Source organism: Cervus elaphus, unplaced genomic scaffold, assembly GCF_910594005.1.
Source record: "Cervus elaphus unplaced genomic scaffold, mCerEla1.1, whole genome shotgun sequence".
Lineage (NCBI taxonomy): Eukaryota > Metazoa > Chordata > Mammalia > Artiodactyla > Cervidae > Cervus > Cervus elaphus.
In genome coordinates, this window is record NW_025316783.1 from 3838714 (window position 1) to 3850827 (window position 12114).

Sequence of the window (12114 nt, forward strand, 5' to 3'; positions counted from 1 at the left end):
TTTATTTTCCTTTAAAATTCCCTATTACTCCCCCATTACTCCTTAACTTTCATTTTCATAGATTTTTACGATTTTTTTAATTAGGGGAAAAAAAAAATTTTTTTTTCTTTCTTTTTTTTTTTTTTTCTTTTTCTTTTTTTTTCTTTCTTTTTTTTTCTCCTTTTTCTTCTTTTTTTTTTCTTTCCTTTTTCTCTTCTATTTTCTATTTTTCTTTTTCTCTTATTTCTTTTAAAGTCCTCTAGTACTCCTCTACTACTCTTCATTTTCATCTTCACTACACTATAACCTTACAAAAAAAAAAAAAAAAAGAGAAGCCCTATCTTTAAACCGAAGATTATTCCCTCCCAATCTTGACTCTCTGTTTTCTACCTCAGAACACCTCTATTTCCTCTTTTCCCCTTCTCTTCCCCATCCAATTCTGTGAATCCTTGTAGGTGTCTGAGATACGAGAACACTCTGGGAACAGACAGCTGCGTAGATCTGTCTCTCTCCTCTTGAGTCCCCCTTTTTCTCCTCCTACTCATCTCTATCTCCCTCCTCCCTTTTCTCCTGTTCATGTAACTCTGTGAACCTCTCTGGGTGTCCCTAACGGGGGAGAATCTTTTCGCCATTAACCTAGAAGTTTAATTATCAGAGCTGTATAGTTGGAGAAGTCCTGAGACTACAGGAAGAATAAAACTGAAATCCAGAGGCAGGAAACTTAAGCCCAAAACCTGAGAACACCAGAAAACTCCTGACTACATGGAACTTGAAGTGATAAGTGACCGTCCAAAAGCCTCCATACCTACACTGAAACCAACCACCACCCAAGAGCCAATAAGTTTTAGAGCAAGACATACCACGCAAATTCTCCAGCAACACAGGAACATAGCCCTGAATGTCAACATACAGGCTACCCAAGGTCACACCTAACACATAGACCCAACTCAAAACTCATTACTGGGCACTCCATTGCTCTCCAAAGAGAAGAAATCAAGTTCCACGCACCAGTACACTGACGCAAGCTTCCCTAACCAGGAAACCTTGACAAGCCAAACGTCCAACCCCACCCACTGGGTAAATCCTCCACAATAAAAAGGAACCACAGACCTCCAGAATACAGAAAGTCCACTCCAGACACAGCAATCTAAACAAGATGAAAAGGCAAAGAAATACCCAACAGGTAAAGGAACAAGAAAAATGCCCACCAAGTCAAACAAAAGAGGAGGAGATAGGGAATCTACCTGAAAAAGAATTTAGAATAATGATAATAAAAATGATCCAAAATCTTGAAAACAAAATGGAGTTACAGATAAATAGCCTGGAAACAAAGATTGAAAAGATACAACAATTGTTTAATAAAGACCTAGAAGAAATAAAAAAGAGTCAATTAAAAATGAATAATGCAATGAATGAGATCAAAAACACTTTGGAGGGAACCAAGAGTAGAATAACGGAGGCAGAAGATAGGATAAGTGAGATAGAAGATAAAATGGTGGAAATAAATGAAGCAGAGAGGAAAAAAGAAAAAAGGATCAAAAGAAATGAGGACAACCTCAGGGACCTCTGGGACAATGTGAAACGCCCCAACATTCGAATCATAGGAGTTCCAGAAGAAGAAGACAAAAAGAAAGGCCATGAGAAAATACTCGAGGAGATAATAGCTGAAAACTTCCCTAAAATGGGGAAGGAAATAGCCACCCAAGTCCAAGAAACCCAGAGAGTTCCAAACAGGATAAACCCAAGGCGAAACACCCCAAGACACATATTAATCAAACTAACAAAGATCAAACACAAAGAACAAATATTAAAAGCAGCAAGGGAAAAACAACAAATAACACACAAAGGGATTCCCATAAGGATAACAGCTGATCTATCAATAGAAACCCTCCAGGCCAGAAGGGAATGGCAGGACGTCCTGAAAGTAATGAAAGAGAATAACCTACAACCTAGATTACTGTATCCAGCAAGGATCTCATTCAGATATGAAGGAGAACTCAAAAGCTTTACAGATAAGCAAAAGCTGAGAGAATTCAGCACTACCAAACCAGCTCTTCAACAAATGCTAAAGGATCTTCTCTAGACAGGAAATGCAGAAAGGTTGTATAAACGTGAACCCAAAACAACAAAGTAAATGGCAACGGGACCACACCTATCAATAATTACCTTAAATGTAAATGGGTTGAATGCCCCAACCAAAAGACAAAGATTGGCTGAATGGATACAAAAACAAGACCCCTATATATGCTGTCTACAAGAGACCCACCTCAAAACAAGAGACACATACAGACTGAAAGTGAAGGGCTGGAAAAAAATATTTCATGCAAACGGAGACCAAAAGAAAGCAGGAGTCGCAATACTCATATCAGATAAAATAGACTTTCAAATAAAAGCTGTGAAAAGAGACAAAGAAGGACACTACATAATGATCAAAGGATCAATCCAAGAAGAAGATATAACAATTATAAATATATATGCACCCAACATAGGAGCACCGCAATATGTACGGCAAACACTAACAAGTATGAAAGAGGAAATTAATAGTAACACAATAATAGTGGGAGACTTTAATACCCCACTCACAACTATGGATAGATCAACTACACAGAAAATTAACAAGGAAACACAAACTTTAAATGACACAATGGACCAGCTAGACCTATTTGATATCTATAGGACATTTCACCCCAAAACAATCAACTTCACCTTTTTCTCAAGTGCACACGGAACCTTCTCCAGAATAGATCACATCCTGGGCCATAAATCTGGTCTTGGAAAATTCAAAAAAATTGAAATCATTCCAGTCATCTTTTCTGACCACAGTGCAGTAAGATTAGATCTCAATTACAGGAAAAAAATTGTTAAAAATTCAAACACATGGAGGCTAAATAACACACTTCTGAATAACCAACAAATCATAGAAGAAATCAAAAAAGAAATCAAAATATGTATAGAAATGAATGAAAATGAAAACACAACAACCCAAAACCTATGGGACACTGTAAAAGCAGTGCTAAGGGGAAAGTTCATAGCATTACAGGCTTACATCAAGAAACAAGAAAAAAGCCAAATAAATAACCTAACTCTACACCTAAAGCAATTAGAGAAGGAAGAAATGAAGAACCCCAGGGTTAGCAGAAGGAAAGAAATCTTAAAAATCAGGGCAGAAATAAATGCAAAAGAAACTAAAGAGACCATAGCAAAAATCAACAAAGCTAAAAGCTGGTTTTTTGAAAAAATAAACAAAATTGACAAACCATTAGCAAGACTCATTAAGAAGCAAAGAGAGAAGAACCAAATTAACAAAATTAGAAATGAAAATGGAGAGATCACAACAGACAACACTGAAATACAAAGGATCATAAGAGACTACTACCAGCAGCTCTATGCCAATAAAATGGACAACTTGGATGAAATGGACAAATTCTTAGAAAAGTATAACTTTCCAAAACTGAACCAGGAAGAAATAGAAGATCTTAACAGACACATCACAGGCAAGGAAATCGAAAGTGTAATCAAAAATCTTCCAGCAAACAAAAGCCCAGGACCAGATGGCTTCACAGCTGAATTCTACCAAAAATTTAGAGAAGAGCTAACACCTACCTTACTCAAACTCTTCCAGAAAATTGCAGAAGAAGGTAAACTTCCAAACTCATTCTATGAGGCCACCATCACCCTAATTCCAAAACCAGACAAAGATGCCACAAAAAAAGAAAACTACAGGCCAATATCACTGATGAACATAGATGCAAAAATCCTTAACAAAATTCTAGCAAACAGAATCCAACAACATATTAAAAAAATCATACACCACGACCAAGTGGGCTTTATCCCAGGAATGCAAGGATTCTTCAATATCCGCAAATCAATCAACGTAATACACCACATTAACAAATTGAAAGATAAAAACCATATGATTATCTCAATAGATGCAGAGAAAGCCTTTGACAAAATTCAACACTCATTTATGATTAAAACTCTCCAAAAAGCAGGAATAGAAGGAACATACCTCAACATTATAAAAGCCATATATGACAAACCCACAGCAAGCATCACCCTCAATGGTGAAAAATTGAAAGCATTCCCCCTGAAATCAGGAACAAGACAAGGGTGCCCACTGTCACCACTACTGTTCAACATAGTGTTGGAAGTTCTGGCCACAGCAATCAGAGCAGAAAAAGAAGTAAAAGGAATCCAGATAGGAAAAGAAGAAGTGAAACTCTCACTGTTTGCAGATGACATGATCCTCTACATAGAAAACCCTAAAGACTCTACCAGAAAATTACTAGAACTAATCAATGAATATAGTAAAGTTGCAGGATATAAAATTAACACACAGAAATCCCTTGCATTCCTATATACTAACAATGAAAAAACAGAAAGAGAAATTAAGGAAACAATACCATTCACCATTGCAACAAAAAGAATAAAATACTTAGGAGTATATCTACCTAAAGAAACAAAAGACCTATACATAGAAAACTATAAAACACTGATGAAAGAGATCAAAGAGGACACAAACAGATGGAGAAACATACCGTGTTCATGGATTGGAAGAATCAATATTGTCAAAATGGCTATTCTACCCAAAGCAATCTATAGATTCAATGCAATCCCTATCAAGCTACCAACGGTATTTGTCACAGAACTAGACCAAAGAATTTCACAATTTGTATGGAAATACAAAAAACCTCGAATAGCCAAAGTAATCTTGAGAAAGAAGAATGGAACTGGAGGAATCAACCTGCCTGACTTCAGACTCTACTACAAAGCCACAGTCATCAAGACAGTATGGTACTGGCACAAAGACAGAAATATAGATCAATGGAACAGAATAGAAAGCCCAGAGATAAATCCACGAACCTATGGACACCTTATCTTTGACAAAGGAGGCAAGGATATACAATGGAAAAAAGACAACCTCTTTAACAAGTGGTGCTGGGAAAACTGGTCAACCACTTGTAAAAGAATGAAACTAGAACACTTTCTAACACCATACACAAAAATAAACTCAAAATGGATTAAAGATCTAAATGTAAGACCAGAAACTATAAAACTCCTAGAGGAGAACATAGGCAAAACACTCTCCGACATAAATCACAGCAAGATCCTCTATGACCCACCTCCCAGAATATTGGAAATAAAAGCAAAACTAAACCAATGGGATCTAATGAAACTTAAAAGCTTTTGCACTACAAAGGAAACTATAAGTAAGGTGAAAAGACAGCCGTCAGATTGGGAGAAAATAATAGCAAATGAAGAAACAGACAAAGGATTAATCTCAAAAATATACAAGCAACTCCTGAAGCTCAATTCCAGAAAAATAAATGACCCAATCAAAAAATGGGCCAAAGAACTAAACAGACATTTCTCCAAAGAAGACATACAGATGGCTAACAAACACATGAAAAGGTGCTCAACATCACTCATTATTAGAGAAATGCAAATCAAAACCACAATGAGGTACCATTACACGCCAGTCAGGATGGCTGCTATCCAAAAGACTACAAGCAATAAATGCTGGAGAGGGTGTGGAGAAAAGGGAACCCTCTTACACTGTTGGTGGGAATGCAAACTAGTACAGCCACTATGGAAAACAGTGTGGAGATTCCTTAAAAAACTGGAAATAGAACTGCCATATGACCCAGCAATCCCACTTTTGGGCATACACACTGAGGAAACCAGATCTGAAAGAGACACGTGCACCCCAATGTTCATTGCAGCACTGTTTATAATAGCCAGGACATGGAAGCAACCTAGATGCCCATCAGCAGATGAATGGATAAGGAAGCTGTGGTACATATACACCATGGAATATTACTCAGCTGTCAAAAAGAATTCATTTGAATCAGTCCTAATGAGATGGATGAAACTGGAGCCCCTTATACAGAGTGAAGTAAGCCAGAAAGATAAAGAACATTACAGCATACTAACACATATATATGGAATTTAGAAAGATGGTAATGATAACCCTATATGCAAAACAGAAAAAGAGACACAGAAATACAGAACAGACTTTTGAACTCTGTGGGAGAATGTGAGGGTGGGATGTTTCAAAAGAACAGCATGTATACTATCTATGGTGAAACAGATCACCAGCCCAGGTGGGATGCATGAGACAAGTGCTCGGGCCTGGTGCACTGGGAAGACCCAGAGGAGTCGGGTGAAGAGGGAGGTGGGAGGGGGGATCGGGATGGGGAATAAGTGTAAATCTATGGCTGATTCATATCAATGTATGACAAAACCCACTGAAATGTTGTGAAGTAATTAGCCTCCAACTAATAAAAAAATTAAAAAAAATAAAAAAATAAAGCATGTAACCAGATGATTTAAAAAAAAAAAAAAAAAAAAAAACCACTTACCCTAACCCACCTTCTACTTTGCAATAAGTCATATTCTCTTTCCAGTAGAATTTGATTGAAAACTAGCTACATGCAAGATAACATTTATTTAGTCCTTACATACAAAGGCTATGCTAGGCATTTAGACACAGATAATAAAAAGGTCACACTCCCTGTCCAAGGAGGGAATCACTTAGAGAGAAAAGTGGAATAAGATGTAAAGGCAACATTTATGCAACAGAAGAGGTACACGGTTCTCTGGCAGTTCAGAGAAAGGAAAGATCACTCTTGGGCAAGGCAGCAAGCAGGGAAAAGGTGTACACCCAAAGAGGCACACACTGGACCTGGGTAAGATGGGTAAAGCCGTAAATAGCAAACACTGAGAAAAGCCAGAGGAAATTCAAGTTGAAGGATTTCATATACCAAAAATTACAGACATGCAAAAGCACACGTTTTCTGGGGGTTGAAAAATGAGCCAGTCTGGCTGGGAGGAAGGACAAAAACGGGTCCAGACTACACAAGAAGGTTGGGCCAGATCACAGAAGGCTTGATAATGCCAGGCTAAAAAGAATCAACTGTATAGAAAAACAAAGAACATGGGATTAACTCAGAATTTAACTCAGGGTCAGTGATGTGGACAGAGCCATACATCAGGAGATTACAAAGCTGACACAGTTGGAAGACACTCATTTGTTAAATCAGTACTTAATGCCTGTTACAAGCCAAGCTCTGTTTGGTGTCTGAAACACCTATAAACACAGCATTAAATACACTTTCCTTACAGATAACTTCACTGCTCTGAAGGTCAAAAAGCCGTGAGAAAGGCTACTACTATTCAGTCAATAAGGAGTGACAGCTCTGAAATTAACATTAGCCCTTTAGATTTACACAATGCAAATTCACACCCATCATGTTTGTTTTGAGGCTCACAACTATGATGCCTTTGAGTCCCTGAGGGTGATGCAGTTTTTATGAAAAGCAACGACGATCTTAAGGCTGCAGAAATAGGAACAGGCTTCCCAATAGACCTGCGGTACTCAGTGTTGGAATTTTCCAAAGAAAAGTAATCAAGATGCTGAAGGAACGACGCATTGTGAGAAACGTGAAGTAACTGAGGCTTTGCAGATGTATAAACGACACTGAACTCTAAAGTAGGTATCATCCAATCCAGAAGCCATAAAAGGTGAATCTGGTGGTATACGCAGACACAGCAGTAGAGAATGGACTTGCGGACAGGGCGGGGGAAGCAGAGGGTAGGATGAATTGGGTAGCGCTGACATATATACACCACCATGCGCAAAACAGCTAGCTAGTGGGAAGCTGCTGTGTAACACAGGGAGCCCAGCCTGGTGCTCTGTGATGACCTAGAGGGATAGGGTCGGGGGAGGGAAGAGAGCTCAAGAGGGAGGGGATATATATATAATTATAGCTGATTCGAGTTGTTGTATGGCAGAAACCAACACAATATTGAAAAGCAATTATCTTCCAATTAAAAAAAAAATCTGGCGGTATGATAGTTTAAAGCAGAGGCTGGAAACCACGGTCTGCAGGCCAAATCTGGCCTATCACCTATTTTTAAATAAAATTTTTCTGGGACAAAGTCATACCCATTTGTTGACACACTGCATTCTACAGCAGTTTTCAGGTGACAATGACCATCTTAAGAGTCCTGACAAAGACTAGGCAGCCCGGAAAGCCCCAAATATTTGACTATCTGACCCTTTATAGAAAAAGTTTGCCAACCTCTGTTTAAAGGATGGGCTGAAGGTTAAAGTGAGGCAGGGAATCCTGCCTGGAGTTTGCCATCTTCAGATGAGGAATAAGGCTACTTGCTACTTGAAATGGAAAGAATCCAGATGTGAGAGACAGCCTGGAGACAAAACTGCCAGGATTTTCTAACTGGCCAGATCTGGGGGACAGAGGAAGAGCCAAAATGGATGTTAAAAACCATGTTGGTGACTGGGTATCATTTACAGTAAAGCAATCAGGAGGAAGAACGGGTTTGGAGACAGAAGGAGAGAAAGGTTACGTTAAGTTGCACACCCTGTTTGCGACACATGAATTTTAAACCCCACTCATTCTGAAAGCTACCCAGGTAGAGACGTGCGGGGTCAGCGTAAACTGTGACCGGATCTGAGGAGAGATGCCAGCTGGAGAGGAAGATGTCGGTGTCTCCAACTGAAGTTCTAGAAGGCGGGTGAGGTCACTGAAGGACAGAAAACAGGGGGAGTAAATGAAGGCAAGGCACTGCAGTGATGAGCAGCAGTAAGATGAGGCCCTAGGCAGTCAGGGAGCGAAGAGGAGGAGACAGAGAGAAGCCCTTCTCCCGGACTCTGTGCTTTGATGCCCTGAGACCGCACGGCTCCAAGAGTCCCAAAACACCACGGTCCACAGAGAATCTAAGGGTTACCTTGCAAGAAGCAACCAAGACTTTTACACAACCTGACCCAGTCTACAGACCTCTAGCACCACCACCCACCCCCGCCCCCCACCCCTACCCCAGCCACCCCTGCTTCAGCGCCCTGCTGTGGCTCACGTTAGCAGTATCAAACCCGGAGACCACATCTGTGGCTCAGCAACCCCTGCTCAGCACTAACTGAGCAAACAAACCTCCGGCATCAAGACGAAACAAATGTTTAACCTCGCTCCAGCAATGGCAGATGTCCGAAGATCCTTTAAAATCTCTTCAAAAACATTCAACCAAGTGCAGGAGACTGTCCCTCGGGGACAGGTGCAGACAAGGGAACGGCACCCCACAAAGAACACTTTCTCAGTATTGAAGATGAGAATTTTTAACACAGGCTGACAGGTCACTCACCACGGGCAGAGGGCAGTAGAACTGATGAACGTGTGCATGACATCCAAGAGCATGTTGTGTCCAATGACAAGCTTCCCCTGAAAAAAGTCAAGGTTAGGAAAGACTCCTTGGTGCAAAATTTTATCAGGGCTTTTTATTGAAGAGCTCAAAAAAACAGAAAATGCTAAGTATCTTGAAATGTATGGCTTGGTTCCATGAGGATTTTGTACTAAACTTACTTTTTGACACTAAGGGGAAAAAAAATGTATAAAGATATGCAAATAAAGAAATTTGGGCTGGCTTCATTCCTCTTCTGGTGTAAAATCCAGAATGCAAAGTAAAAGCTCCAAATGACTTTGATTTCATTGATCTTTTTCTCTGATTTTATTCATTTTCTACCCAAAAGAATCAGAAGTAGTAAAATTTTTACTAACACAAGAATCAGAAGTAGCAAAATTTTTATTAAAGAGCTCAAAAATGTAACTGAAAATGCTAGATACCTTGAACTGTCAAATAATTTGTGAACAAACTCCAAATATCTATTTCAGAAATGTATTCTTCAAAACAACTCACTTATTTTCAAAAGACACACTTATAACAATGCTAGAAGGTAAAAAATAAGTAACTTTATTAAATAGAATGTTTCCATTTCCTTCATCATGTATGCCAAATTCCACAGGGCTTGTTTCGAAATATTGTTTCCAATGAAATTCACTGCTCTTCAACCAACGAGGTACAATATATGTGCAATAAATTAGTCCATTTTGATAAAAATTAAACTGCAAAAATGGAACATCAATTTAGATTTAGCTAGCCAGGTGACAGCATTTTTAACATAAAGCATCTGGAGCTTTTCTCTATGTCCCAGTGGACCTTCAGAGCAATACTCCTTGACTCACAAAGGTAAGCATAATCCTCTGAAATAAATAATTCTATACAAAATCTCCCAAATCCAACAGATGAGCTATCCTCTCATTCTGAATATCTACACAGTGCTAAGATACCAAGTATTGATCGAAACCACAGAGAAGGAAGAAACCCAAAATGGAAGCCCTAAAAGATAAACCTAACTGTATTATAAATGAAGCCCTCGACCATACTGAAGGTGGCTGGGAAGAACAGAAGTAACATCAACACAGCAGATAACAAGAACTGCAATTCCCAGTGTTGGAGGGAAAAAAGTTACAAAGAAGAGAGAGTAGGTTAAAAGTAAACCCTGTGGTACTGGACTAGAATCTGTCGTGTATCAGTATAAATTCATTTTTTAAAATATGCATGTAAGTCAGACACGGAAATATCAACGTGTGTAAACATGCGTGGCCACACACATGTATCATTCTCAGCTCTGTGCAGGGAGGGGAACTAGTAGTAGTAACACCACAGCAGCCCAGCACCAGAACTTGGTTTCTAAAAGGAACCCGGGCTCCTTGGAGAAGTCATTGATTCTAGAGCTGAGGAAAGGAAGATACAAGATGAGTGTGGAATATCTTGTGACGTCAGAAAGTAAGGAGGTGCTCAGAAAAGGAAGGGGCTTGTTACAGGCGAGCCAGCCTGAAGAAGCACCAATGGCCCATGTGGTACCATCCGAGCAACAAAATAAATGATAAGAACACTAGATTAAAATCTGTAGAGGGACCTCCCTCATGGTCCAGGGCTTAGGAATCCACCTGTCAATGCAGGGGACACGGTTCGATCGCTGGTCCAGGAAGACCCCACAGGCTATGGGGCAGCTACCCCGTGTGCCACAGCGTCAGAAGCCTGCATCTCTAGGGCCCATGCTCCACAACAAGAGAAGCCACTGCACCGGGAAGCCGTGCACCGCAACCAGAGAAAAGTAGCCCCTGCTCCACTGCAACTAAAGCCCACAGGCGGCAATGAAGACAGCACAGCCAGAAACAAATAAATAAATAAATAATGTTTTTAAATTAAGAGATAAATCTATACAATGGGGACTTCCCTGGTGGTCAAGTGGTTAAGGATCCACCTTCTACTGCAGGGGATGTCAGTTCAATCTCTAATCAGGGAACTAAGATCCTACATGCCTTGGAGCAACTCATCCCGCAAGCCCCAACTACTAAGCCTGTGTGCCACAACTAGAGAGCCTGCACGCTGCAACTAAGACCTGCTGCAGCCAAATAAACAAATTGTTTAAAGATATGTAGAATGAAATAAGTTTCTCTGAGTCCAAAAAAAAAAAAAAAAAAAAAGGATTAACAGAAGGGGAGCAGGGGCGGCTCTTCTAGAAGATTTCCAGAAACAAATGGAGAAAGAGGGAAACACAAACTCGCCACTAGAATACCACAGTAATGACGGCTGCAGGCAAGATCCACCGACAGATGCTGTCACTGGCAAAAGCTCAAGAAAAAACAGGGTTTTCAGCATCTCAAAATATCGCCCCCAATATATTTATTAACTACAAAAGGGAAAACAGTAACTCTACAGTGCATAGACCCAGCAGACACCACCTGAACTGAGTGATGGGGGTCAACGTCATGAACCATCATTTCTGTGGTCTGCCTGCCAAAACTGTGTCTTCAATCCTACGTGAGAAAAGATCAAACAAATCCAAACCAAGGGACACCTGACACAATTACAATCAATCAATACTCTTTAAAAACATCAAGGTTATAAAAGACAAAGTAAACTACAGACTGCAGAAGAGTAAGGAGAAATAACAAGTAAACTCAATGTGGGATCCTAGATAGAACCATCAATAGAAAAAGGACTTAGAGGAAAAACAGGTTAAATTCAAGTTAGCTCATAATATTGTACCAAGGCTAATTTCATGGTTTTGCAACTGTGTGGTTATACAAGACAGTAACATCAGGTGTCGCCAGGTGACGGGCGTATAGAAATCCTCTACCAGTTTTTCTGTGGGTGAAAAATTAATACGAATTTTTTTTAAAACTAGAGAAAACAGATTCCTTACTAAGAATGACGGGGAAAGAATCTGGTCTAATACAGAGTGTTTACTTGTTCACTGGCTATACAGAGCTC

General features: G+C 39.7%; 1 pseudogene; it reads right to left on the reverse strand.

The window, feature by feature from the left end:
• The window catches only part of LOC122691402, a 193642-nt pseudogene that overhangs the window by 151478 nt on the left and 30050 nt on the right, over positions 1-12114 (reverse strand).